This window comes from Lonchura striata, chromosome 12, assembly GCF_050655825.1.
Source record: "Lonchura striata isolate lonStrDom1 chromosome 12, ASM5065582v1, whole genome shotgun sequence".
In the NCBI taxonomy this organism is placed as follows: Eukaryota; Metazoa; Chordata; class Aves; order Passeriformes; family Estrildidae; genus Lonchura; species Lonchura striata.
In genome coordinates, this window is record NC_140714.1 from 18,355,527 (window position 1) to 18,382,475 (window position 26,949).

Here is a 26,949-nt window from a genome sequence, read left to right on the forward strand (position 1 = left end):
GGGAATTTTACAGCAATAGGCAGTGCCTTTGACAGCTATAATTTTCTACAACTCTGGGAAAGCCAGATGAAAGAATAAATAAATAAATATTGATCTGACTGAGGTTTAAGTAATCCCTGATTAAAGTAAAAATGCATTTTAAAAGTAGCATTGATTACTCCTAGACTCCAGTTTTATTATCCTTCCCAGGCTGAAAATGTTGAGTCTTTACAGAGTCAGAGAAATATATTGAGAATACCGATGAGACATTTATTTTAATCTATCACCCCAGTGTTTGAGCACTTTTATGTTATCCTCTGAATTTATACTCAAAATCAATCTCACAGAAGTGGGACAAATTTACTGCTGAGGCAAAGGGAGGCAGGAGGTTTACGGACACACCTATGCTGCTGGGCAAAAACAGATTTTACAACTTAGGCCTCCAAGGGTAGGTGTTGGAACTGGGATTTAGCCAGAACAGAGGCAAGTGTTCCCATCCCTGACTGCATTGAGTCCTGCTGGGAGTCCCCTTCTCACTCATTTAATTGTTTTTGTACCATTTCCATCCCCTCTGGCACAAATGTTCTGACTTGCTGTACTCCAGAGCCTTGGCATTTTGGGTGTTTCCCCCTGCTGTGTCTCCTTGTTTGCTGTTTGATTCCTGGAGTCACCTGCTGGTTTTGGGACTGGGATCCAGTAGAGGGATTGCATTGTCAGCTCCTGGAGAAGATGGACTTGCTGTTTGCTCAGCTCCAGCACTGTGTGTGCAATTCAGAGTGAGAGAGCTCTGGTTTTGAGCTGTTTGCATGTATTCCCACAATGGGGAATCTCTGGAATAAATGTGCTGAGGAGATGTTGGTAGCCCAGGTAGTGGAACAAGATGTTTGGCTTGGAACTCCTGCAAGCACTTCTGTCAGCTTAGGATGGGAGGGAGGTATTTTTATCACTTGTAGTGCTTACATGGCACTTCAATCAAGTGGGTTAGTTTTTTTTTTTTTTTTTTTTTTGCCAGATTTCAATTTAATTCATGATGTATCACCTCCCTAAGTCAGCTTTGGCTCTTAGAGAAGTCACGTTGTCCTTTTAATTTCTGGCCGAGCAGTTGCGCAGCCAGTGACTCCGGGAATTCCTTTTTGGCTCTTAATAGCACAAGGTCCATTCTGTGTGTGCATCCTCTGAGGTGCTCTGAAGTGCTTTGAGGAGTTAGGAGAGAAGTTGCTGTTGAATGCCCGTGTCCTGAAGCTCTGGGAGAGCTGGCACTGCTGTGTTCCTGCAGCAACCTGCTGGTTCAGGAGACATTCCCCGAGCAGCGTGAGGGGCTGTGCTGCACTGATTGCTTGGCAAGTTGTGTCGTGATGAATGTGCTGCACACAGGATTCTGTCTCTGCTGATGTGAAATTACCCCCAGAAGGGGTTGAAATAGATTCCTTGTTGAAAATTTTATCCTGGCATTAGATTTGTGACACCTGAGTGCTTGTTCTGATGTAATTCTTGGAAGAGATGTTTGCTTTCACCTCCAACAGGAAGGGAGGAAAACTTACATGTGCCCTGATTTATGCTTGTATTTATTTAGTAAATGTTTTCCCTTCAAGGTATTTTATTCTGAGAAAAATTGAGGTCATCAGTTTTGTTGAATACTTGTAGACCTGAATGCTACTACAAAAGAATTATAAATGGCAACAAGTATGATAGTGTGCATTGTTAGTTGGAGTTTTCTGGAATTAGGCAATATTAAATTCTTCAGTTCTATTGGAAGGTGTGTAATATTTTATTTTTTGAAGGTATATTATACTTCATTTTTTTAAGAGTCACTTTTAAATTTTCTGTTATGGAATAACACAAAAGAGATGAGCTTAATTTTATCAATTGTGCAATAAACACATTTGGGTTTAAATGAAACCAGCTGCTTCTCAATGATTGAACTGCCTTTGTCTTTGATTTTACATTCATTATAACCATTATTATTTAAATTTCCAAAACATAAACTGTTTTTTTCTTTTTTTTTTAATTAGGTCTTGCATTCTGTGACACAAAGATCTCATCGCCTGGTGCGCTATGTTCATGGTGAGCCTGATCTCCTCCTGTTGCCCCTGTTGTCATTCCAGGAATTACTATATCAAAGGGGTATCATGTTATTTTAGCAATAAATAATTTAAAATCATCATAAACATATGGAAATGAGCTTAGTCTTTGTTTTTTGCTGAATTAGTGAAAAATCTTCAGTTTTCTGCAACATCCGATGCAAAATGAGTTTTAAGAACTTGTGAAGGATCTGATAATGGCCTCAAAGTTCCAGTGGTCATGGTCAAAATTGCAGAAAAGGCAGGATGGGGCCAAATTTATAGTTTCAAGTAATCAGTGGCGTCAGAATTCCTGACACGTCCTCAAACGAGGAGATCTACAAACAGAAACACAAAAGGCCCAGCCTGGGTCCAGTGAATCCCATTTTGTCCTGGCTCCAAACCCTCAGGCTCTTTAGCTATGCTAAGGAATTCTCTTTGACTGCCAACTTTTTGGCACTTCTTAAAATAACTCAGTTAAGTATATTTCATAAACTCATTTTGTATAGGCAAAAGAAGCCCCTGTCCTGTGCTGCTCCTCAGCAGCACATGTTCCTTCTCTTTCCCTTCTCCTCCAAATATTAGCAAATTGCCCCTTTTGAAAATAAACCAGCTTTTGGGATTTGGCCTCACATTTATCAGATAGTTTCCTACTGTGTTCTGCTTTTTATTTTTTTTTTTTTTAAGGGTTCAAGTAGCTAACACCTTCTGTATTTCTGGGTTTACTGATACATATTTTAAAACTGATTATTTTCTGTCATGCTTTTAACTGGAAGTTGGCAATCCTCATTTGGTTCCAGTGTTGTTTTTTTTTTCTTTTTATTCCCCATTTTACTTTTTTTTTCCTCTTAAGACCTCCCTTACCTTCCTCGGGATGTTTGAGGTAGTTGATGACCTCCACCTCTGAGAGCAGAAATTAATAAACAGCTTTCCCTTGCTGATGGGATTAGGGATGTCAGAGGAGTGGCCAAGGCTTTAAGGGACAGGGATTTTGAATCTTCCTCCCCAGTTCACCTCAGCTGAGTCAGCCAGTGGGATCTGCCTTATTGAGCTGTTGGGATAATCAATAGCCATGTTCAGCTGAGCTTCCTGGCGTTTCTGAGAGCCACAAATGTGCTGTGGCTTCCCGGAGGAAGTGTTCAATCCTGGGATACCCACTGGGGTTTCAGTAACCATCCCCACTTCCCAGGGGAATCCTTTGCCTTGCAGGGTCTCCAGCAGCCCCTGGGGACGTGCTCTGGGCAGCTTTGGGATCATGGACAATTTTAGGGACAAGCCCTTACTCAGTTGCACATCACTATTGTGGGAAATTTAGGGTTTTTGAATAGCTGACTAATATGATTAAGTAGAAGTTGTTTATTGTTCACATAATGCACATATTTATAGATTCTACAAACTACTAAGTATACACTTCTGACTGGTGCTTTTGTCTTGTTCACTCATTTGCTGTCTGCATTTGTCAGAGTAAATTATTGGTTATAGTCCAGGTATTTCACAGTCTTCTGTTATCCAGTTCTTGTGGTCTTATTTGATTTCTCAGCCTCTTCTTCCTTAATTTAGTATTATTTATGATCTAATAGCCTTGGCCAATTCTTGCTGCTTTGATAACAAACTTAAGAAGCAGGTTGACTGGTGCACACTATGGTTTAACCCTTGCAAATACATTGCAACACATCACATGTAATTACTCAGAGCTCTGCAATGGGAGATGATGCAAAAATAAAAGTTTAACCTCTGTCAGGGGTTTTAATGCCAACCATTTTTTTTTTTTTTTGGTGTTGTTTTCTATACTTTTCTGACATTCTGCAGCTTTTCCATGTAATGCATGACATTTTTTCCATGGTGTGCTGTCCAGCATGGTGATATTTGGAGCAGTTCTGCAGGTGCTTGCTGGAGGTTTGGAAAGGCTCTGAGGATCTAGCACTGACTCTGAATATAATTAATCTGGGAGCCCCAGAGAGACAGTTAATGGCTTCATCAATAAAAAAAACAGTATTTTGAGGTAGGAGTGTCCTTCATTTTGGGGTCCATCTAGCAGGGATCCCCTGCAAGCTCTGCAGATGTTCTCTGAAGCACAACATCCTCATTTTTCTTGCCACAGTTACTGCAGAAGGCCCCAAGCTTGGCATTGGTGGACTAAAATATTATTTTACAACAAATACAATAAACTGTTGGCATCTCAAGGGCTTACAGTTAGATTTTACAAATGCAAATTGCTTTTGAGTCAGGCAAGTCTGACAGTGTTATTGTTTGTCTTTTAAAAATACATTTTACCAAGGCTAGCACAAGCCCCCATATGAATTGAACTATAATTTTTTTCTGATTTTGATGAAAAAAATCATTTTATGAAGTTCAATCTTTCTGTAATGATGTTGAGAGGGAGAAAATTATGATTAAACCAGAGTATTAAAAATTCTGCCCACAAAATATTTTGTGAAAAGGGATTGCAAATCCAATGGCAAGAAATCTATATAGCCAGATAAAGCTGCTTGGGGCTTCCTTTTGTTTCTAATTCATATTCACAATAATTAATGAGGATAAAGTAGCAATCAGAGACATCAATTAAAACTATCAATACAATTGGTTTTAAATCAGTTGCCAGTCCATACTTTTGAAAATACTGCAGCCCAATTTTTGTGACTTGGCAGAGTTCTGTCCTGTGTGAAGAGCTGATGCAAATAGAAATGACTTTTGAGGGAATCAAGGGTAAGCCACACATCTACACCATAAACACACAGTTAATCTTTTATTATCTAACATGTATTCACTCTAGGTGATGCTGAACTTTTCCAAATAGTTTTAATCAGGTTGCAGTTGGCTCTTTCCTTGTGCAGTCTGGCTTCTCTGGGGATCCCATGGCACCCTGAATTAGAGCTGGCATTATCATTCCCCTCCTGGTGTGTGGCTGAGCTGATTAATGTGGGGACTGTGATGACTTTGACTAGTTTGTCATCTTTTGTCTGCTGTAAATAAATTTTTATTATATTTTTCTCACAGAATGCAGTTTATATTGCTGAATACAGAGGGAATAAAGCCTTGCTGAGGCAGAATGGTTCCTCTACTGCATATTCCCCTTGCTGTGTCCCTTCCTTGGACCCCAGAAAGGCTCTTTGTGGCAGCATGGGGCTCAGCTGAACTTCAAAGAAATCCTGTGTATAAATAAGAGTTGTTGAACTTCTACAGAGATGGGGCTTTGGACTGCAGGTGTTCATAATTAGATTAATTTACAGAGTAGATCAAGCCAATGAAGGAGGCATGGAAAACTGATGGAGGGTTTATCAAATTAGCTAAGTAGAGCAATTAATGAGGCAGGCCTTAACTGTTTGGTTTCTATTTTTTGGTTATCAGCTGGAGCAGTTTGCTTTCAGCTTGCGTTGGAGAAGGCACTGAGTGCAAGGCTGTGCTTGGGGAGACACTTCCCTCGTTGTGTCCTTGTCACCTCTGTGTCAGTAACGTGGCACCACTCAGGGCTCCATTGGCATTCCCAAGGCACAGAACAGCCTCCTGCAAACAAAATAATTTTTTAAAAAGTGTTCAGCATTCTCTGTGAAAATACCAGCAAAAAGGCACCAACAGCGGGTATGAGATTTTATCTAAACAGTAACTTGTGAGGGAGAGGGATCAATAGGCAGCTCCTCAGGAACTTCTGGCTGCAGTATGGTAACAACTATTTTAGATGTATTTAAAAGCACCTTAGAAGGATTATTTTAACAAGTTGTTTTTATTTCTGATTGAGTTCATCTACTTTGGGGAGTGTTACACATATTGACACAATTTTTTTGCTTTTCTGACTCCATTTGTAAATGATCTGGTATTTTTAGATGGATTTTTCCTGTCTTTCACTGCAGGAATAAAAAGAGGGTTCCATAAGATTATCCCAAGAATACTTTTCCTTGTTTCATTTCACAATAAACCCCTCTGGTAGCTGTCAGATTTGACCCTGAGAAATAGGCCTGAGGCCCCAGAATGTTGACATGGAATGGGGGCAGAGATCTCTCTCCAGACATGACCCACCCACTTCCCTTTTCCTTCTATTCAAGAGGTCAAATTATTTCTTTTCCCACATCCACAATGAGTACTAAAACACGTTGGAAAATGGGGAAGAATGAAAATTAGCACTTGTTCCACCACAGCTGAAGAAAGATGATTTGATGAGAGCAAGACCTTCCTTCAGATGTCTCTGAATACTGAACTGACTCTTAAGAGGTTAAATATAGGTTTATGATCATTCCTTGTGCCTTCCTTTAAAAAAATACCCAATGAACATTCTGGCAGATCAGCTCTGGGCATTTATATTTAGGAATCTTATCACAACTTAAAATGCTGCTGTAAAACTGGTTTCTCCTCTCTGTTAAGTCCTCAGCCATTTTATCTTAAATATCCAGAAATGAAAATCTTAACCAAGGTTACCAACTTGGGTCAAGCTTTGAAATCCCTTTTAAATATTTTGAGTGAGATTTTTCATGCCCTTACACTGACTGTTTCAAACCCCAAAATGTCCTGTGCTTAAGAGTTCTTTTGAAAACTGCAGAATCCTTGAACAGCTGAAGATTAAGAGGATTTTTTTTTTTTTTTGTGACTCTTTCAGGATTTTTTAATGGATTGATCATCATGTTTGCCTTAGGAAGATAAAGGATAGATCTAAAAGCTGATGCCTGAGATGTATAAAGCTGCATTTTCTTTTATATCTCTGAAAAAGTAGTCTCTGATTTTTCTGATGAATTTCTGTCTCTTGCCTTGATTTTTGAATCACTGAAAATAAGATACAGCTTCTGTTTTAACCAATATGGGAAACTGCTAAAATGCCTGTAAATAGGAGTAATTAACACCCACCTCCAACGTTTCCTTTTTCTGCTTCTTTAAATACAGGATTTCTAGGTCTAAAAGCATGTGAAAATAGTTCAGACAACATACATGTGCTTTCAATGTGCTTGGGAAGGCTGGAGGGCTGTGCTAAATGTGATCTAAATTACTCTGGGAGTGATATAAACCCAGGAACGATTTCATGTGTTTATTTGGAGCCTGTGAAGCAGCCAAGATACCTGGATGTGACTGATAAATGGATCAGGAGAGAGGAAGGAAGGATGGATGGGTTGTAAAGCTAGGCATGGCTCCTGAAGAGCTTTGTGCTTGTACAAAACCCTGAAGTACAAACCTGAGGAGAGTATTTTGCTTTGTGAAGGCTTGAATTGGTTGTTTTATCACTCTGTCAAATATTATCTGACTGTTTCTCTCCTAAAATACAGTCTTTGTGGGAAAATGTTTCTTGTGGTGTTGGTGTCAAGCTTTAAACCCACTAATAAGACATATCCTAGTAAATAAGCCATAAATACTGGTGTGTTGTAAGCTCTGTTTCTGCATTCACAGTCTGGGGGGCTCAGCTCATTGCACCACTCTGTGAAAAAGCAGCAGCATTTCTCACTGTGAGGATGGAGCTGCTCCCACAGCTCTGGGGCTGCACACACCAGGAGCCCTGACAGCACACTTGAACACCTGATGGGAAACGCCACTGAGAAATGCAGACACGAGCTCAGCAATATCTGTTATGTGTTTGTGATGGTTTCACTCCTGGTGGCATCGGCACTTACAGCTCTGATCCAAGGGAGCACCAGCCCCTGAGCTGTGCCGGGTGAGATCAGAGAAGACGCAGCTCCCAGCAGGGTTTTGGGAGGGGGATGAGCAGAGCTCTCTGGCAGGGTTTTGGGAGGGGGATGAGCAGAGCTCTCTGGCAGGGTTTTGGGAGGGGGATGAGCAGAGCTCTCTGGCAGGGTTTTGGGAGGGGGATGAGCAGAGCTCTCTGGCAGGGTTTTGGGAGGGAGATGAGCAGAGCTCTCTGGCAGGGTTTTGGGAGGGGGATGAGCAGAGCTCTCTGGCAGGGTTTTGGGAGGGAGATGAACAGAGCTCTCTGGCAGGGTTTTGGGAGGGGGATGAGCAGAGCTCTCTGGCAGGGTTTTGGGAGGGGGATGAGCAGAGCTCTCTGGTGCAGCTGGGCTGTGTTGGTGCTGGCCTGGCCACAGGGGCTGCTGCCTCTTGCAGGTGAGAGAGGCTCCAATTCTCTCCTCCTCAGAATTCCTCCCCTGTGGAGGGAATCAGAGGCGTCTCCTGCCTGTGATCCAACACAAGGCTTGTTTGGACAACAGGCAGCTCTCAGCACAGTTGAGTGCTCTGGAACTATTGGATTTCTCCAATTCTTCCCCCTGAACATCTGAGGCAGCTCCCTGACTGCTATTCCACAGGGTACTGTAGCTTTCTCTTTGATGCGGAAGGAGCCTGGTCATGAATTTGAAACTACTTCTGCCCTTTGAATTTTTTTTCCCAACGATGTAATAAAATGTTTAAAATATCAGCTTGAAAAAGGACTTGAGAGCCATAGAAATAGGGAGACAAATCATATTGTGCAATAATAATTACATTTATGATGTTCTTTTCATTTCATTGACTCTCTGTCTGTGTTCCACTGGTGGCAATGTTCCTCTACCATTCCAAGTAGTAAAGCTGGAATAGGGGTGATACATTAATGGCAGTCAGGAGTTATAATCCTTCTGTCTCGTTTCCCATAGCACATAAACCATTATTTGCAATTTTGTTTAATGCTTATAATGTAAGTTGGGTATAACTGTTTATTATCCCATGGTTTTGTACTTCTAAACTTGTTTTCACAATATTTGTGTATCATCCAAAGGATGTATTTTGCTCAGGATGCTTAATCGAGGTCATTGTTGTTTTTGGTTTGGTAGCTGGGTTTTTTCTTCTCTATTATTTTTCTTTGAGAACCTTGCTGTGCTGTAGTCAGTAAAAAGAAGGTAGAATAAAATCCCCTTTTTTAATGGTCTGAGTGAGGTTCATGGTATCAATACAGCTATTCAAAGTTTTTTTTTAAGCTTACTGTTTTCTATCAAGTAAGAATGCTTTTACATTTGCCCAAACACTGCACCAATATTTCCAGCAAAAATAATTATTTTTCCTCAAATTTCCTATTTAATAAAATACAGCCTCTTTGAACTCCACAGACCTCACCATCTGTTACTCAATTTTCACTCCATAAAATTTTGCTGACATCTGTTTAATCAAATATATTTTTATAGTCATGGAGAAATTTAGTTCAAACTTGGTATTATCCTGTTTCTAAATGCCAAACAGAAAATATGAAATTAATGAACAGAACTTATGGGAGAAGAGGAGGAAACATTAAAGTGGAGTTTGTTACTACTTAGGGCGCCTTCCAGACCTGGGAGCAACGTTCCCAATGGTCCTGAGGGTCTCCTCAGGCTGTGGAGCGTGGTGTTCCCTCAGCTCCTGCTCTCTCCAGTGTTCCCTCAGCTCCTGCTCTCTCCATCATTCCCTCAGCTTCTTCTTCTCCAACATTCCCTCAGCTCCTGCTCTCTCCAGCATTCCCTCAGCTTCTTCTTCTCCAACATTCCCTCAGCTCCTGCTCTCTCCAACATTCCCTCAGCTCCTGCTCTCTCCAGCATTCCCTCAGCTTCTTCTTCTCCAACATTCCCTCAGATCCTGCTCTCTCCAGCATTCCCTCAGCTTCTTCTTCTCCAACATTCCCTCAGCTCCTGCTCTCTCCAACATTCCCTCATCTCCTGCTCTCTCCAGCATTCCCTCAGCTCCTGCTCTCTCCAACATTCCCTCAGTTTCTTCTTCTCCATCATTCCCTCAGCTCCTGCTCTCTCCAACATCCCCTCAGTTCCTGCTCTCTCCAACCTTCCCTCAGCTCCTGCTCTCTCCAACATTCCCTCAGTTTCTTCTTCTCCATCATTCTCTCAGCTCCTGCTCTCTCCAGCATTCCCTCATCTCCTGCTCTCTCCAGCTTGGCCAAACCTGGCTGTTCCCCATGGCTGGAGTTTCGGAGCAGCTGCTGGGCTTGGGTTTGGAAAGCCAGGACTAAGCCAGGACTAAGCTGATCAGATTTTAGCAGCCTGCCTTCATTCCATGCCCTCGCTGTCCCCATCCTTGTGCTTTTGTCCCTCATCCTTCCATCAGGGACCCTCCAGCAGGACAGCCCTGTAGGGAGTTAAGGCCGTCACACGGGGAGGAGAGGCAGATGCTCCTCCTGGCTCCATCTCCATGGCTTCTCCAGGGGTTGTGCTCCCTGGATTCGTTGTTTTCCCATCAAATCCTGTCGTGCTCAGGTTGAGGGTGCTGCCATCATCTCTGGAGGGGATGTGGTGGTTGTTAGTGAGCCCTTCCTTCCAGGCTGGTTTTCCAAAGGAAGGGAGGCATCTGCAGTTGCTGGCTGTCGATCTGTTGGTTTTCTGTCAGGTTTGATCAGGAGATTTCCATCAGGACTGTGCTTTGACAGACCCTTCCCATCTCCCATATGGCATTCAAAATGAACATCTGTTTAAAAGAACAATTTGTAACATTTGATAACCAAATAGCAGTCTTTGTTCCTGTAGGTTATCACCACTTTTTGTCAGTTCTTTTGGTTTGTTAAGGTACAATATGTTGTACCACATATCCTGGATTTTGGTGAAGCCGCTGTTGTGGCTTTTCTCTTGTTTATTTCCTCTGTTGCTATTGGGATTGGTATTTAGACAACTTCCAGAATGATTGAGCTGTTTACTGCAGATTCATATTGTTTTGCTTGGAAACGGAATTGATATTTACAACTGAGTAATAAATTTGGAATATTGGTTTTTAATTGAATCTGCAGCAGAATATGCTGATTAACTTGAATTTAATGACAAAGAGCAATGCTCTTTGAATTTTTCATGGAAATCCCATTATCTGCACATGTAGTATTTATTAAATTGAAATTATCTCATATTTTAAAATAGTATTTTGTTCCCTTTCAAAAAGGAGAAAGTCAAGTTGTTATTGTTGATTTTACTGATTAGGTGGACAAAATCAATTGAGATGAAACATGAGTATAATTTTGTAATACTTAGAGCCCTTCCCTAATTCATTATCCTCCAAGACACTATTTATCTACCTTGAAGTTTTCTTTATTCAGGGTCATTTATTAAAGTATGCTTGAAAGAAAAACATGTGGAAGCATTGTTTTGTTTGTTTAAAACCTTCATTTTATTTGGAAGGAAAACTTCTCAGCTGGTCTTTCCAAAGCCTTGAGAGCAAAGTGAAAGCAAAGCTGAGATGCCAATGTTTATTTCTTTGTGGTTTTCTGATGGCAGATTACAAGGGGGGAGTTTGTTTTCTGGCCATTGCGCAGATTGTTTATGGTAATGAACATGCTGTATAAGTTTAAACTCAAATTATAAGCAGAAGAGGTTTTGGCTGGATGTTAAAATTTAAACATGCTCTTTGTTTTGTGGCTGATAAAATTAGATTGCCCTCGTATTTGCTTATAATGAGATCAGCAGGCTAAAGAAAAGCAGCCTTTCTCTTAGCATGATCTATGCATGCCGCTCGTTCAGAAAGCATCAGCAGAGGGAACTGGATTGATTTTGGGTGCTGGTGTTGCTGTGAGGGTTTGGGAGGACTGGAAATGCAAACCCTGCAGTGCAGCAGTGCTTTTCAGCCTCAGATGAGTATCCGAGTGTGGGATCACCTGGCAGCCCCACCCAGGCTCTGCCGTACGTCAGCGAGACAATTTTCTTTCTCTTCTTTTTTTCCTCAACTCTGTCTTTTGATGATATTTAGAACCAAAAAATTAAACTGAAACATGACAGGAAAATCTGCTGGGTATCAGGTACAAACTCAGGCTTCCAGCTGACAAAGAACCAGAGGAATAGCATTTCCTGGGGTCTCGCTCCTGTCCCCAGCACAGGCACTTGGGAGGGTCCTGAAATGTCTCCCCAGAGACAGAATTTGTGGGTGCAGGAGCAATTCCTGAGGTGCAGCTGATCACCCTCCCCCTCAGCAGATTCCTGCTGCTGCTGGAGTCGCCGAGGCAGAGCTCAGATGTGCTGCATTGCAGGTGCAGGAATTCGGATCTGCTCTGCTCTGACCCCAGCTCAACCCAGTTCTGTTCTGCTCCACTTCCCACTCTACCCTCATTCCAGTTCTTCTCTTCTGCTTAAGATTACAAACAAATCCTGGAGTTAGATGTACCACGCTGATAACCTTATACCCAGGGCAGGAGAAAATGGAGTAAGCTTCACAGGGAAAAGCAGCTGATGTGGGGATGGGTTTTTGGTTTGTTTTGGGGTGGTTTTCTTTGTGTGTTTTGTTGTTGTTGTTGGTTTGTTTGTTTGTTTGACAATAAAAGAAGCTGTCCTGTAGAACCTTCTAGAGAGTCAAGTGCTGCAGCAATCCATAGGTAGGAGAAATCCAAACAGGACAAGGAGCCCCTGGCACCATCCCTTGTCTGGGTGACATGCAGTGGGACCAGATGTTCAATCAGTCTTCCATGGTGAAGCTCTTCAAGGTTATTTTAAGCCAAAGCTGCTGGTACAGAGGACTTTCTAATGTGGTTTGAGGTGGCAATCCATGGAATGTCACAAATTCTTGCATTTCCAAAATGCCAGCTGAGCAGCATAAGCAGATAAGGGAAAAACAGGATATTTCAATAATAAACACTTAGATTTATTTTAGGATAGTCTGAGGGAGATGGCAAACAGGCAGAAGGAACACCATGATCCAGCAATTCTGAGTGTAAAAACTTTTAGCTTAGAAAGATAAATTCCCATTTCCTTAAGAATACAGGCTATCACAATGAGAGGATAAGATGTATGATGAATTAAAGCCTAATTAGAAATTAGAAATAAAGTGGGAGAATTAAATGGCCTATTACTAATACTGCAAAAGTGCTTTTAGGATGCCCTGGGGATCAAGGCTTTAATGATGATTTGTTAGTGAATTGCTAAATTTAAGAAAAAACTTCAAGTTGCATTGGGAGTCTCTTCCTGCCACTGCAGAATTTGCTCTGGAAAAGTGCATTTTCAAGGTTTTTGTTTGCAGATATTCAAACCAGACATTTTAATAACTGTTTTTGTAATTTAACTCATTATTCCTGCTTTTGATCTTGGCCAGTTTTCAAACATACCCTCTGCATTTTGTATTCATGTAACCCATTTGTTTATTAAAGCCTATTTTCCCTTATTTTTTCTTAATTAGGAGCTTGTTTTTAGACTTTATGAGCTTGGGGTTAAAATTGTTTAACCATCTGCTTCCTGTGGCATCCATGCAGCGAAGGGATGTAGCCAGTGCCACACAGTGATGTGAGAAGTACACGACTGTGTGAGATTGTTTCCTGGGTGCTGCTGTCACTACAACAAAATTTTATTTTGCTTGTTGCTTTGCCATGACATCGGTGATCTCATTCTGGGCTTTAGTGGTAATTTGGCTTGGATTTCATTTGGCAGAGGGAAATGCCCCTGCACTGATGATACAAATCAACTGGTGATGGACAGATACAGGGGATGAGTGACAGGGTGAGAACTGACAGGAACAGGGGGAAGGGGTGGCTAAGAATCGGGAACCAATAAAAGCATAAAGAACGAGGAATAGAGGGATAGCTCAAACCGAATATGGACATGAACAGGGATAAATGATTGGCATCGGGGCAGGTGGGAAAATTATACAGAAGTGGTTTCCCAGGGCATCCCAGGTGGGCTGTCCCCAGGACCCCCTCCCACATTCTTCCCCCCGAAGTTTAAAACCAAAGCCAGGGTCTGGATTTCCATACTCCATGGTTTGCCAGGTTCTGAAAGCGTCTTCAAATGGTGCCTCCAACATAAAAACTACTGGAGCGAGTCCAGGGAAAGCCATGATGTCGATAGGAGGGCTGGAGCACCTTCCCTAAGGAGACAGGCTGGCACAGCTGGGGCTGTTCAGCCTGGAGAAGAGAAGGTTGTGTGGACACCTCCCAGCACCCTCCAGTGTCTGAAGGAGCTGCAGGGAACCGGAGAGGGGCTCTTTGTCAGGAACTAGAGTGACAGGACAGGGAGTAATGGATACAAATTGAAAGAGGGGAAATTTAAGTTGGCTATTAGGATGAAACTCTTTCTTGTGAGGTTCTGGCACAGGGTGCCCAGAGCAGCTGTGGCTGCCCCTGGATGTGCCCAAGGCCAGGATGGACAGGGCTTGGAGCAGCCTGGGACAGTGGAAGGTGTCCATACCATGGCAGGGGTTATTGTAAAATGCAGGTGAACCCAGTGGGAAGAAATGACGATGTCTGACTCCAGTTCAGAAGGCTGAATGATTTCTTTATTATAACTATACTATAATACATGAATATACTATTTAAAGGAAGATACTAAAACTACAAACCTACTTGTTCTAACTACCATATCTTACTCACTCACGACTCGTGACCCTCTCTGGAGAGCCCAGCCCCAGGTGGGTTGGCTTTGACATCAGGCTCAAACAATCCTCACCAGAATCCAACCAAGCAATCACCACAGGTAAACAATTCTCCAAACACATTCCAAATGGGAAAAACAAGGAGCAGAAATAGAAATTGTTTTCTCTTTTTTTCCTCTGTGCTGCTCTGTGAAAAATCCTGAGAGAGAAAAGAATGTCCCTGTGAAAGGGGTGGCACTGGATGGCTTGAAGAGCCCTTCCAACCCAAACCATTCCATGATTCCCAACAGCAAGAGGAGCTCTGAGCATGCTGGTTTCCTCCTGATTTCTGTTTCTTGTTAAAGGTCCATGCTTAGGTGTTAGTGGGGTGAGCTCCATAGGGAATCTCCCCACAGAATAAAATCAGGCATGGCTGTCTTGTGATGCACTGACTTTGAAGTATTAAAGAATTTGGAGAAGAAAATGGCTTATCTGCAGGAAGAAAATTGCATTAAGTACTGGTTTTACTCAAATTAGCCAGTTTCACCTCAGAATGGTACATTGACCCTGTTGCATTTGCTTGTTGGGTGTTTGAAGAACAATATGTAAATCTAGGAAGCAAAAACGTGGAGAGAGAATAAGGAAGATAAGAAATTAAAAAACCCCTGTCTTTGGACCTAATTTGGTCTATTTCTAAAATACAAAGGTTTGCAGAATGATCTCACTTTTTTTTTGTTTTAATTTTCTATCCCAACTTTGGCTGCAACTTTTTGTCAGATTTGACACAAATCACAGGATAATTTAATATACAATAATTGTTTTCAGTTGAGTTAGATTTTATAGAAAGATATTTCCAATTTTTATGTTTCATGGCTGATTTTAAGACTTTCTGTTAAAAGTGAAGTTTAAAATATATGCAAAAATATTAAGTGTCCTTTTTCTTTCTAAAGTTAATCCAAGGTAAAATTAATGGAAGGTATTCACTTTACACTTAGGTGTGGAATAGAATGGGAGCAGTTTTATTTTTTTTCTATAACTAGTAACTTCATGGGATTATAATGTCATATTTCTTGATAATACATAAGTGCTTTTACTCCTACATGTACTTTCACACAATGTAAATTTAGTGAGTCACAGTCAAAGTACAAAGGCACTGGGAGTTTGAAAGATTATTTTGCTTTATGCAGCAGAAACCATTATTTGGTATCAAGCCTCCAAACTTTTAAATCATCAAAGTTACAAAAGTCTTGCAGTAATTATAGTAAATACTGTGAATAAGCTACTCAGTTGATACCTAAATTTAGTTTATGCAGAGAATTAATAGACATTTTTGTTTTACATTTGTAGAATAATTTTAATTAGAAGCAATTAAGTAAAATTACATCACTCCAAAGCAAATTGCTGCTTTCTAAATTTCTTTAAATCTCCTTATATTCCATTAGTATGTGAAAGCTTACAGTAATTAAAGTTTGACTTGTTTATATTCTATAAGAAGAGCTAGAGAGAAGTTCAGGGAACCTTTCCACGGGAAAGGGTTTTACCAGATTGCAGAATGCTCTAATTCCTCTTATTTGGAGCATTTTTGTTCCAGAGCATTTGCTGCTGCCACTCTTGGAGCCAGAAGAGAGAATTAAATGGACATCTGATGAAGCTGTTCTTCCAAATCTCTTATTATGCTTTTGGTGGTGGTGTTGTCTGGATGTTTTATGTGCCTGATATTTCAGCTGGAGCAAATATCTGAAGCAAAGAAGGGCTCCTCGAAAAGTCGGCACAGAAAAGGTTCCTGCTGAAATTTTTACAGCGTGGTTATAGCACTGCCTAGGTTATGTCCCACATTAAATTCCTCCCTTTTCCATTACCATTTTAGCAGCTTGCTTTTGCCATAAATCTTTGTAGGAACAGCCCAGGGACAAAGCAGTCCCTCTAAAGCCTCTTCCTGTGCCTTGTGACTCAGGCAGGGATCCTTAACAGGATGTCAGGATTTTGTTCCGGAGCAGCATCCATGCACATGAACAATGAACATGAAATAGGAGGTGGGAGACTTGGAATTCACTTTTATGGCCTGAACCATTGGAAAGAAGTGAATTGGTTCTCCAAAAGCTGTGGAGAGGAGGCAGTTCCTGCTGCCAGCAGTAATTGCAGCTCAACCAGGTCCTTGCCAGTCACCCAGGGAAGGGAGCTGGCCCAAATGTGTTGGCCACCACTCTTAGGAGTGCAAGAAAATGTTGTTTTGGCACCTCTTGAATTGCATTTCCCTCTCCCTAAGGGGGGATTGGCAAATGAGCTTGTACATAACAGGCTTTGAGATGAGCAACAGCATCTAATGCATGCTTCAGCTTCTTTTTTAGATAAGTTTTCAAGATTTTAGAGACAAAAATTAGGTTTTCACATGAGGACGTTTGGTGTTTCTAATGGAGTCATCACTGCTGTCCTGTCTCCATCCTGAGGCAAAAACCAGAATCGAATATATGCTCTTTCCAAAATACTCTCTGCAGATGCCTGCATGGATCAGTAGTGGTGTTAAGATCCAAGTGCTGGGAGATCCAGCATGGGAAATGAATATTGCAAATGTGAGTGTAAATATCATTAAGTTGGCTTTAAAATTATATTTTCAAAATCATAATTGTGGGTTTCTTATTATATTTTTATATATAGTTTAATTTTTCTTCTTTTCTTCTTTGTGATTCTTGAATATCCAAAGCCAAAAAAGAAAGGGAGAAACAAAAGTAAGAAGAAAAAAAAATTAAGAAGAAACAAGTTGGCAGCTTTTTTATTATCTAGAGAAAGGAACTTCATACAATAAAAGAGAGAATTTTGATAGAATTTTCATTTTGAGAGAATTTACATTTTTAATTCATGTTTCCTTTTGCATTCTTTTAGTGGGTCATGATACCCTTCTTGGAGCTGATCTATGTGATATTTTTAAAATCAGTGGCAGTAAATTGTCAGCTGTCAAGTTCTCTTTAGTCTTTGACAGCTTTGGAAGTGTGGTCCTGAAGCCACCTTAATTTTCAGACAGAATGACCTGGGAGGGGACTGTGTAAAATAATAATAAATTAACACACACTTGGGCTTTCTTTTGCTTCTGTGTCTCCCTGAATTTTCCTTGGCTACTCTATTCCAGACCTAACTCATATATATATTGCTTATATATATTTTTGTATTTATCTCTAATTGTTTTGCCATGTAATATGCTGCAACCAACAAAAGGAATTTTGAATGTGAAAGCTGATGATGTCCTCTGGTATGATCATCATCTCTCTATTTAAAAATAATTTTCTGACTAGCTGAAAACATGGCATTAAGTTCTTTCTATGTTCAGGCTGCGACAGGTCCAACAGCTATTTTATTATCATTTGGTTTTGAGACTGGCAATTAAAATAAGTTAAATCCAGGTATGATAGCTGGTAGCAAATCTATTAGTGTTTTAAGGCAGTAGGCAGACATATATTAAAGTGCTATGGCCAATGCAGGTATTTCTCCAGTGTAGAAATGGGTAAAAAAAGGCTGTTTATTCATCATGTCATAAAGAACATCCATTTTTCCATGACAAGCTTTGATGTAAGAAGATCCAAGTGGGGATGATGTTGCTACAGGAATACCAGTGTGGAAGTTTGTGGTGGTTCCTCTTTAGTCTTCCTGGCCAGGTGAAATGGGCACCCACCTTCCTGACAGAAAGGCAAATTTCCCAGTCCAGGAGAAGCAGCCAAATCTGCTGGATATTTTTATGGTTTGGTCTACAATCCCCATAAATGGACATACAAGTTCAGTAGTAGAAAAAGCCTTTTTATTGTACAGCAATATTGAATATTCTCATTTATTTAAGGAAATAGAGGTGTCAGGAATTTTCATCTGCCTCTGGTAATGCAGGGTCACTACATTAAAGACAAAAATGCTTCTCACCAGCTCTAAGCAGCACTTCCCAATATCCTGTTTTTTCTCTTTCTTGGGAATGGCTTGTGCTAAGCTGCAGAAGAGCAGCAGTTCCATATATCTGCCCTCTCTATCAAGAACGTGAAAAAGGAGGTTTATTATTGGGACTGTAAATTAAAAAATCTTTCTAATGTGATTGTGGATGTCCTTTGTGTCATGTATTTCATATACCTGAGTGCACTTTGATTTTGTAGTGAAATCTGTTATATTTTAGACTGTTAGAGAATTGAATGCTTATTTTAGTCACTTGACAGCAGTATTTTTTCACCTACTAGCAGCTAAAAAGTCTATTGCTCAGGATTTATTATCTGAATATTATGTTTCTGTTTTTTAGTAATAGAACATTTTCCATGGAAACTTAGACTTTCTTTCATAGCTTAAGGATTAGAACCAAAAAATACTATTTCAAATTGATGACTTTTATTCTTATTACCTTTCTTCTTGTCAGGTTAAATGTGTTATGTATGAAATACAAGTAAAATTGAAAATACCCAGATATGTTTTATGCCATATTACTTTCTGTTGCATTTGGTGCATGTTACATAAGAGGACATTAGGCAGACTGTCTATATTCACTTTCAAAGTGTGAAGAAAATTATGGTTAAACATCTCTGCAAATGAAAATTTCAGCAGCTTTTATGTACTGGAATATAATGCCAACCTAATTACCTCTGTTTTGATAACATATAAACTAAGCACTGGAACATAAGGTATGGCAGACTAGCTAACGAGGTTTTTTGGTTTTGTTTTCAATATTTAAATCTTCTTTTCATAGTTTTGATAAAATTTCCTCAAGCTTTATGTGAAATCATCTTAGGTTGGTGGTGCTGGTAACTCAGGTTAACTTTATCTTCCAACTCCCACCTTAATCGAGTTCAATTTTCATTTAATCAGAAATGAAACAACATCTGCATATCAAGCATCCTTTTTTTTGGCCAAATGAAACCACTTCAGGCTTTTCTCACTTTTTAAAAAATAAGAAATAATTTAATAATTTTGATTAGAAATAATTTTGTAAACCTAATCATGATGCTGCTGGAGTTTGACCCCCCAGTGTCTGTTGCAGTCCTGCCACCCACACAGCTCCGAGCTGTCCCAGCTGAGGGTTGGTCTGAAAGAGGAGAAATCTGTGTAGTGCCCATCCCTCTGTTTAACAAGTGAGAATGGAACACCCTCAATTCTCGGCCTTGTTTTGAATGTCCAGCAGTGAACGTTAAATGGAGTAAAAAGGGAAGGCACATGTTTTTGGTCGACTTTCATAAGGAAGGTTGGAGTTTGGAGGTCTCAGTGAGCAGAGCCTGGAGGTCGCAGCTGGGCTGTGCCCTGGCACCTGCCCCAGTGCCAGCCCAGAGGGAGCACAGCCAGGGCTGGGGCAGCTCTGCTGCTCCAGGGGCTCCTCTGGTAGCTGAGCAGATGGGCTCCCCATTAATATCACTTTTTTCAGCAGCTCATTGTGCACCAGGGGAACCCAGCTGGCTCTTGAAACGTGTCTGGGGAAGTTCCAGCATTCCCAAAATCATTGTAACCAAAGGGTGTGATAGGGAGCTAGAAATCAGAGACTCTCAGGGAACCAAAGGAAATCTGGGATGAGAGGCCTGTCTTCACTATAAGGATGCTCATCCTGGGTCTTATTTACCATTTTCATGTCCAGAATTCTTTCACTGTTTTCATCACTCTACCACCTGTAGTAGTTTCTCAGCAAGGATCCTCTGAACTAAAGGCTCCATAACCTATTTCACAGTCAAGGTTATCCTTGAAAGTTCTCCTTGTATTACTTTCTCTTAGATTTCAGACAGGAAGTGACCGTTCAAGGAAAATTCATTTCAGAATGATGGAGGGCAAATCTGTAAATAACCACAGACTTTATAAATCAAGGCATATATTAGGATAGTCAGAAAGATTTAGGGAAATGAGAGAAACTGGTTTAAATTTTCTTTATGATGACACTGCAGAACACTCTATAAGAATGGTACAAAATTAAACTCCCAACAAAACAGAAGCTCACAAAACCACATTGTAGACTAGTCTGCATTATTTTATGTCTGTAATTATTGGTAACTTAATCTGTTGCACTACTTGTAGGTAAATACCTCTTTTTGATTTTTTCTGTTAGTGCTTGTCTCAATTGATGGTCTAATGAAATTCCAAGATAAAATAGTGCTTGATGCCCATGGCAGGCAGCTTGCTGTGGTGCAGTTTCTTCTGTGGTCATATTATGGACCCCCAAAAAATAAAAAAGTATCATCCTATAATCACTTGGCATTTAAAGAGGCAGCTCAAGTTCCATTTTCCATATTTGTCCAAATCCATGTAGATTTCTCAAGTCTAAAGAGGCTGCAGTTATCTTCCCAAAAGGGAAGAGGCACTTAAATAGTTGATGATATTCTGATATCTCTAATAAACCATTCTGGCTCACTTCTGGTTTTGTGTCTGGGGGTGTGGGCCTCTGTATTTGTATTCTGTTTTTCTATTAAGCACCTGGTATCTGTTCAGAAATAACAGAGACATTGATAGTTTCACTAAACTTTTCCTTCCATTATTTCAGGGTTTATATGTGTGTATAGACCTCCTGTGAATTTCAGCCTTCTTAGAGCTTGATTATTATCTTCACACTCCTGTGTAAGAATCACTCATGCAATTCCATGCCTGCCCTGTCAAAGGCAAACTTCCTTGGAAAAATTCTCACCCTGATTCTGGTGACCTCTTTTCTCTTGGGGAAGACAGAAATGGAAGCTTTTCCCTTGAAGAACTATACACACAATAATTTTAAAATTATCCCTGCATTCTCTTAGCTGGCTCTTGAAATTGGAACTAAAGAGAAATCACAGAATGGTTTGGGTTGGAAGGACCTTAAAGATCATTTCATTCCACATCTTACCATGGCAGGGACACCTTCCCCTGTCCCAGGCTGCTCCAAGTCCCATCCAGCCTGACCTTGGGCACTTCCAGTGATCCAGGGGCAGCCACAGCTGCTCTGGGCACCTGTGCCAGGCCCTCAGCACCCACACAGGATAGAAATCTAAAAAAATTGAAAATCAGTATTGTGCAAATGCTGTTCCTTCTGCCCTGAGCTGCTGAGGGTTTGGGCAAGACTCATGTTCCACAATGAACGTTAGCACTGCAGCAAACCAGCCCTTTCCTGCTCAATTTAGTTGGTAAATCACTGACAGGAAAACCAAAGAATCACTCCCAAATTCCTTGGTTTAGGTTCCAATCTGAATTTAAAGTTGTGTGCAGATAATGTGGTTTTAGTGCTCCTGGTGACACTGTCCCCAAAATGCGTGTGCATTTTAATGTAAGCACACAAAAGGGCACACGTTCATGCACAAACACATGGAAATTTAAGTGGAGTGTGTGCTGGCATCTAGAAAATGATGACAAATAATGCTAAAAATTGTTAGCACTTTGTCCTTTCCAGTCTAGGTAAGCTTGCTGAATTAGTATAGGGTCTTTCCCCCCTTGAGTATTAAAGTATCACAATCTGAAGGTGTTTAGTTCATCTTAATTTGTTGTGGGGATGGTGTTTGAGGTTTTTTTCATATTTAATACCACTACTGATAGATGTTCTCATGTGTCCATAATGGTGGAAAGGAAGAAAACATTAAGTGACCTAAGACATTCTTACAGTATCATCACAATTTCAGGAAATCCGTAGATCTCAAGGGCAAATTATAAAATCCGATCTGCATCAGAGAGTCCGTTTTAATGTACATCCCAGCATTTCACTGTACAATATTTCAATGTGTATCCCAGGATTTGTCCTGCTGCTGGATCATTACAGAGTGTTTTGCCATCTCTGAGTTAGGGAAATCCTGACTACTTGGTGAAGAAACTAATCCAGACAGGAATTCAGGATTAAGGATGAGCTGAAATGTTCTGGGTTTTACAGAAAAAACATATTTCCAATTTATAGAGTATGAGGAAGCCTTTTTCATTATAGAACTCTTTATGTCAGACTTCTGAAGGAACTTTTTTTCTCCTACTGCTGTTATGTGAGCACTGCTGGGTGATTAGGCAAAGGAGCAAGGAGAGCAGAAGAGGCTGGAGTAGCTGGGCTTGGCATTCAGAACATGGGCAGCACCAGGAAAAGTCTGTGATCCTTTGTCTTCAACACTTCCCCCTTCCCTGGTTTCTAAAGAGAAGGACAGTTGCTGATTTTGTTTTTTTTAAAGAATCTCCTGCTGAGATAATTTTTCTCCCTCCCCTTGGTGCTAGGCATAAACTATGCCTCTTTCTATCTTCAGCTTCCCATCTGTTAGCAGAAAGTGATGAGTCTGAGGAAAACTGCTCTGGAAAGTAGGGTAGCTTCCCCCACGAGGAGGTGCTGGGAAGGTTTGACAAGTTTGTTGTGACCATTTGCCTTCTTTGTCCTCATTGCTAATAATCAGCAAATGGCTCAGGTTTAACTCCTGCAAAGTATTTGGCTTTTAATTCCCTTTCCCCGGGCTTAAAATAAATTGACTTTGTTGGGTTTTCTGTTGCATATGTATGATTTCTTGCTGAGTTTCCAAAGAGGAAAGAGTCTCATGAAGCGAAGTGTTGAGAAGGTGATTCATTCCCCAAAACCCAGATTCCTTCTCCTGACTTGGTGCTTCTGAGTAGGGGTAGGAGAGGGAAAATGCAAAGCGAGGAGCTGAAGTGACTGAGGAGGAGCTGCAAAGATTTGGCAGTAGCTCCCCTTGGAAACATTCAGACCAAATCTCTTGGTGTGTCTCAACATTCATCCCTTTTTTTTCCCCTCCTCCACTTCAGTAATTCTTGAGTCCTTGGGCCAGTGTGAGTCCATTTGGCAGGCAGGTAGGGACAGAAAACAGGGAGCTCCTGCCAGCAGGGAAAGCAGATGACCAGGCTGAGGGGAAAGCAAGCCCTAAGAAAAAGGCTGATGATCCCTGCTGAATACCAAAGAGCTGCTGGGGAATAAGATCTCCTGAGACGTCACTAATTTGGGAAGAAAGCTCCATTTTAATCTTGCATACAATTAGACAGCAGAGAAGCAAGCAAGGCTTCATTAGCTCAGCCAGTCACAGAGGGGGTTTCTTGATTTCTTCCCCTCTCTGTTGTGTAACCATTCTCCATTCATGGTCCCTTCTCAGTGCCTTCTCATTACTGGCATTCTTCTCTGGCTGAACTTTTAACTTAGCTTGACTTTATTTGGGCTCTTGCTGCTGTTGCAGCAGAGTGCAGAGCTGTGTGTCCTCAGGAGCAAGAGCCATGGAAGGTCTGTAGCTTTCCTAATCATCAGAAAATCTTGACAATATTGGAAATCAGAAGTTTACTTGTTTTTTGCATTGAAAGCTTGGATCTTGTCTTGTATTGTCCCGTATCTTTTTCTTATTTCAGATCTCTTACCCATGGGCTCTAGACTACATGCTTTACTTTAATTGCAAAAAATTGTTTTCTGTACAAATTTGGATTCTTTTAATAGTCCTAATAATTATTTTTTTCTGTCAGGGAGCATCTTTTTCTTCTTCTGTAGTTTCCATTTCATGTTTTATAATAATAATGAAAAAATGAAGCCTTGTTATTTTTCATTTTTTTAACACAGATATCTTACAATTCTTTTGAAAAACCCTATTTGATTATGTTTTCTATTTAAAATTGTTTAACCCCAAGACATGACTTAATTTAAAAAAAACCTCAAAAAACCTCAGGCTTTTATTTATGGATTAATTATTTTTAATTAATTAAAGAAACAAAAAGCCCTGTTTTTATACTCACATTTCTGGCACGCTGGCAACAGCAATGAATGATACATGTTTGGTGTGTACTTTCCTTGTTCTAGTATTTAGACCATTATTTTCCTAGTGATGGGATGGTATTGCCTGCATTTCTCTTATATCCATTAAAAAAACACCCAATTTCCTACTTATTGGTATCTTTTGACATCCAGACATTTTCCAAATTGCATCACATCATGGAGTTTGGAGGTTTGTTCATGTGAGGGAAATGTCTGTTGCTTGACAAGTTGTTTGTCTTCATGTTGTTCCATCCTCAATTTCCTAAACTCTCCTGATGCTCTGATGCTTTGCTTTCCATATTCTGGTTTATTGTTTTGTCATGGTGCTTAATGAACGTAGAAACGCTTGTCTGAAATATTTCAGAGTTTTCTATTTGATTTTTTTAGGGAATATAATCTTTCCTGGTATCTGATCGTGCTTGAATTTTAATTCCTTTTAGCAGTTTACTCAAAACAACTGTTCAAATATTGCAAGGATTTTAAAGAAGCTTTAGACATTTTGTGAGGACCTCTCTCTTTATTAACTTTCATGTGCATTTAGCATTTGTAAAATACATCAAGTTTAGCTGGGTTTTTGCAGTAGGGAGCCCACACAGTGACAAGTAATGGAATTCAGCTACATCAGATGCTGATACCTGGTGTTCAGAATAAGAAATACAGGAACTTTTTGAAGTGGTAATCAGTGCTTATTTGGACCTAAATACTCCAGTATCCAGTATTGGGTTCCTGAGAACTACTGAAGGCCACCGGTGTTTGAATTCCTAAATGAAAACGTGACTGGGCTTCTCCTGGCTGCATTTACAGGAATATCCTCCAGCTCAGTTTTGCCTCTGCAGTAATCCTCTGCTCCTTGTTATCTGCTTTGATAATTTAAAACTCTGATGTGCTGGGCTTTACAGCTCTGTCAATGCTGTTCCACCGTCAGCCTGCTCACCAGGAGACCTCTTAGCAGGACATCAGCCGCTCTGGCAGGAGCTCCCCAAGGCTGTACCCTTTTTTTTATGCCAGGCTGTGTTTGGGCTCCAGCAGGTTTGTGAGAACCCTGGCATCATTTCCACTCAGGCCCCTAAATACAGCCCTGGGGAAAAGCCTTGAGTTTGAGACTGAAAAGCCTTCTGAGACTGAGTTGGGCACTGTGGAGACAAATCCCTGGGTCTGCTGGCAGCTCTGCCCTTCTGCACTGGCACACAGCTCACACCTTGCTGTCAGACACACACCTGATTCACACCACTTCTGCACTTGCTTTACATTTTTTACATTTACATTTTACATTTTTACATTTACAGACACACCACTTCCGCACTTGTTTGACATTTTTTTACTTTGTGGCTTATTTCTCATCTTATGCCCAGTGTTAGGGAGTACAAAAGATTTGGTTTTATCAGGCATCAGGACTTAGGACTTAATCCAGTTTTGGGTCTTTAAATATATTTTGATGTATTGTTCAAGATATTGTTTAAAACAACCTTCTAGAAGTGGAATATTCACCTGTAGGAATATACAGTAGTAACACACTGGGGTCATGTAAGGTTTTTGCTGGCTGTTGTTACGTTTTTCATAATTTTGCTGCAACTTTGTCACCTATGTCCCAAAGCCAACTCGCAGCAACCCTGTATTCCACTTACATAAACTTCATTTTTATATTTAATGAAACTTGACTTCCTGCCCAGAGATAAATCTTTGATGCACTCTGACCTGCCTGCATTTCTATTACCTGTGTCTGTAAAATCATTGTTTAATAGTAGGAAGTATAAAAGAAAATCCTTGTTGAGAATATTTGCTCAGTGAGCAGGGAAATCACTTTTGACAGCTAGAATATGCATTGGACCTTAAGGCAAACAACCAAAAAAGATGAATCTATACAGAAGGGCTTTTCCTTTCTTCCCACTTCTGTAAGGGAGGTCGATGGGGGAAAGTACAGATGAAAAATACAATTAGATGGCAAGATGCTTTATGTGGCCTAAAGCACATATAAGATTTACTCATAAGAAATGGTCAATTTAATTATGTTTATAGAAAGCCAGGGATGGGAGAGATAATGAATCCATACAGTAGCCAAAATAAATTTCTGTCTAATCCCAAGTGGTAATTGGTTTCCTTTTCCTAAATGGTCACTGTGCGTTACTATTTTATTTTGTAATTTTCTCTTATTCTCAAGCTCCAGAGTTAGGTGGCCTGCAGGCTCCAAATCTCTTTTTCAGTGGTTGTTTTTTTCCCTTTGTTCCTTTCCCTCTTCCTGTCCCCTTGTGCTTCCCCCACTGCAGCTCTGTCCTGGCCAGGTAGTCTGGCCAAAATAGCTGCAGCCATCTGGAGCAGCCACTGGGAACTTCCCCTCATTGCAAATGTCAGCTTGAATCTTCTCTCCTTTGCTTGCTGCTCCTTAATTTTCTTTTCATTTTGCTATTCATTATTCAGCAAGGTGACTGTGGTCTTTGATTGTGGGGATGTAGAGTGTGCATGAAAAATGCTGTGCAGGGGAGAGTTCTGCTCTTCCCCATTATCCTAATCCTCATCAGGGTCTGCCTGCCACTGATATGTCATCTCTGCTGTGAGAACCATCATGATCTACTGCAATTATATTTAGATTCAATGTGAATGCAGAGCTGTCTGAATCTCCTTTTTAAAGATGCAAAGAAAATAAAACTCAGACAACCCATTATTTTTCAATTAAGAGAATTTTTTTCATATCATTCCCAACACATTTTTGTGTTTTTAGATGTTTGGTGAGTTGCTTTATTTTCTGATAAGCAAACTAAGCCTTGCTTTCTTTCCATGATGGTTATTCCTGCCCCTTACAATTATGTGGGAATGTTTTGTCAAGTTTGTTCTGGTTTTAAATAAGCTATGCTTCTATTTGTACGATTGTTTGACCTTGATAAGGGAAAATTAGGAGCCCATTAAAAAATAATGCTTTCCTTAAATGAGTTTAACAGTGATTTTAAGACTATCTTCTGAATAAAATGATGAATGTTTTAGGTTGCTTTTCAGATGAGTGTTAGGGTTAGAACAGAGCTTGACTTGTGGTTCTGGATGGTCAGAGCTGCCAGC

The 26,949-nt window shown here is 40.5% G+C and overlaps 1 protein-coding gene across 11 annotated transcripts in view; it reads left to right on the forward strand.

Moving 5' to 3' along the window:
* The window catches only part of ATP2B2 (ATPase plasma membrane Ca2+ transporting 2), a 397,487-nt gene that overhangs the window by 99,550 nt on the left and 270,988 nt on the right, over positions 1–26,949 (forward strand). For 10 of the 11 annotated variants that reach the window (XM_031505907.3, XM_031505906.3, XM_077786065.2 and 7 more), the window contains exon 2: positions 1,992–2,043. The gene's annotated coding sequence lies outside the window, so the exon portion shown is untranslated. Of the gene's footprint in view, positions 1–1,991; positions 2,044–23,364; positions 23,383–26,949 lie in introns of those variants that run through there. The other variant, XM_077786057.2, reaches the window with a different exon arrangement.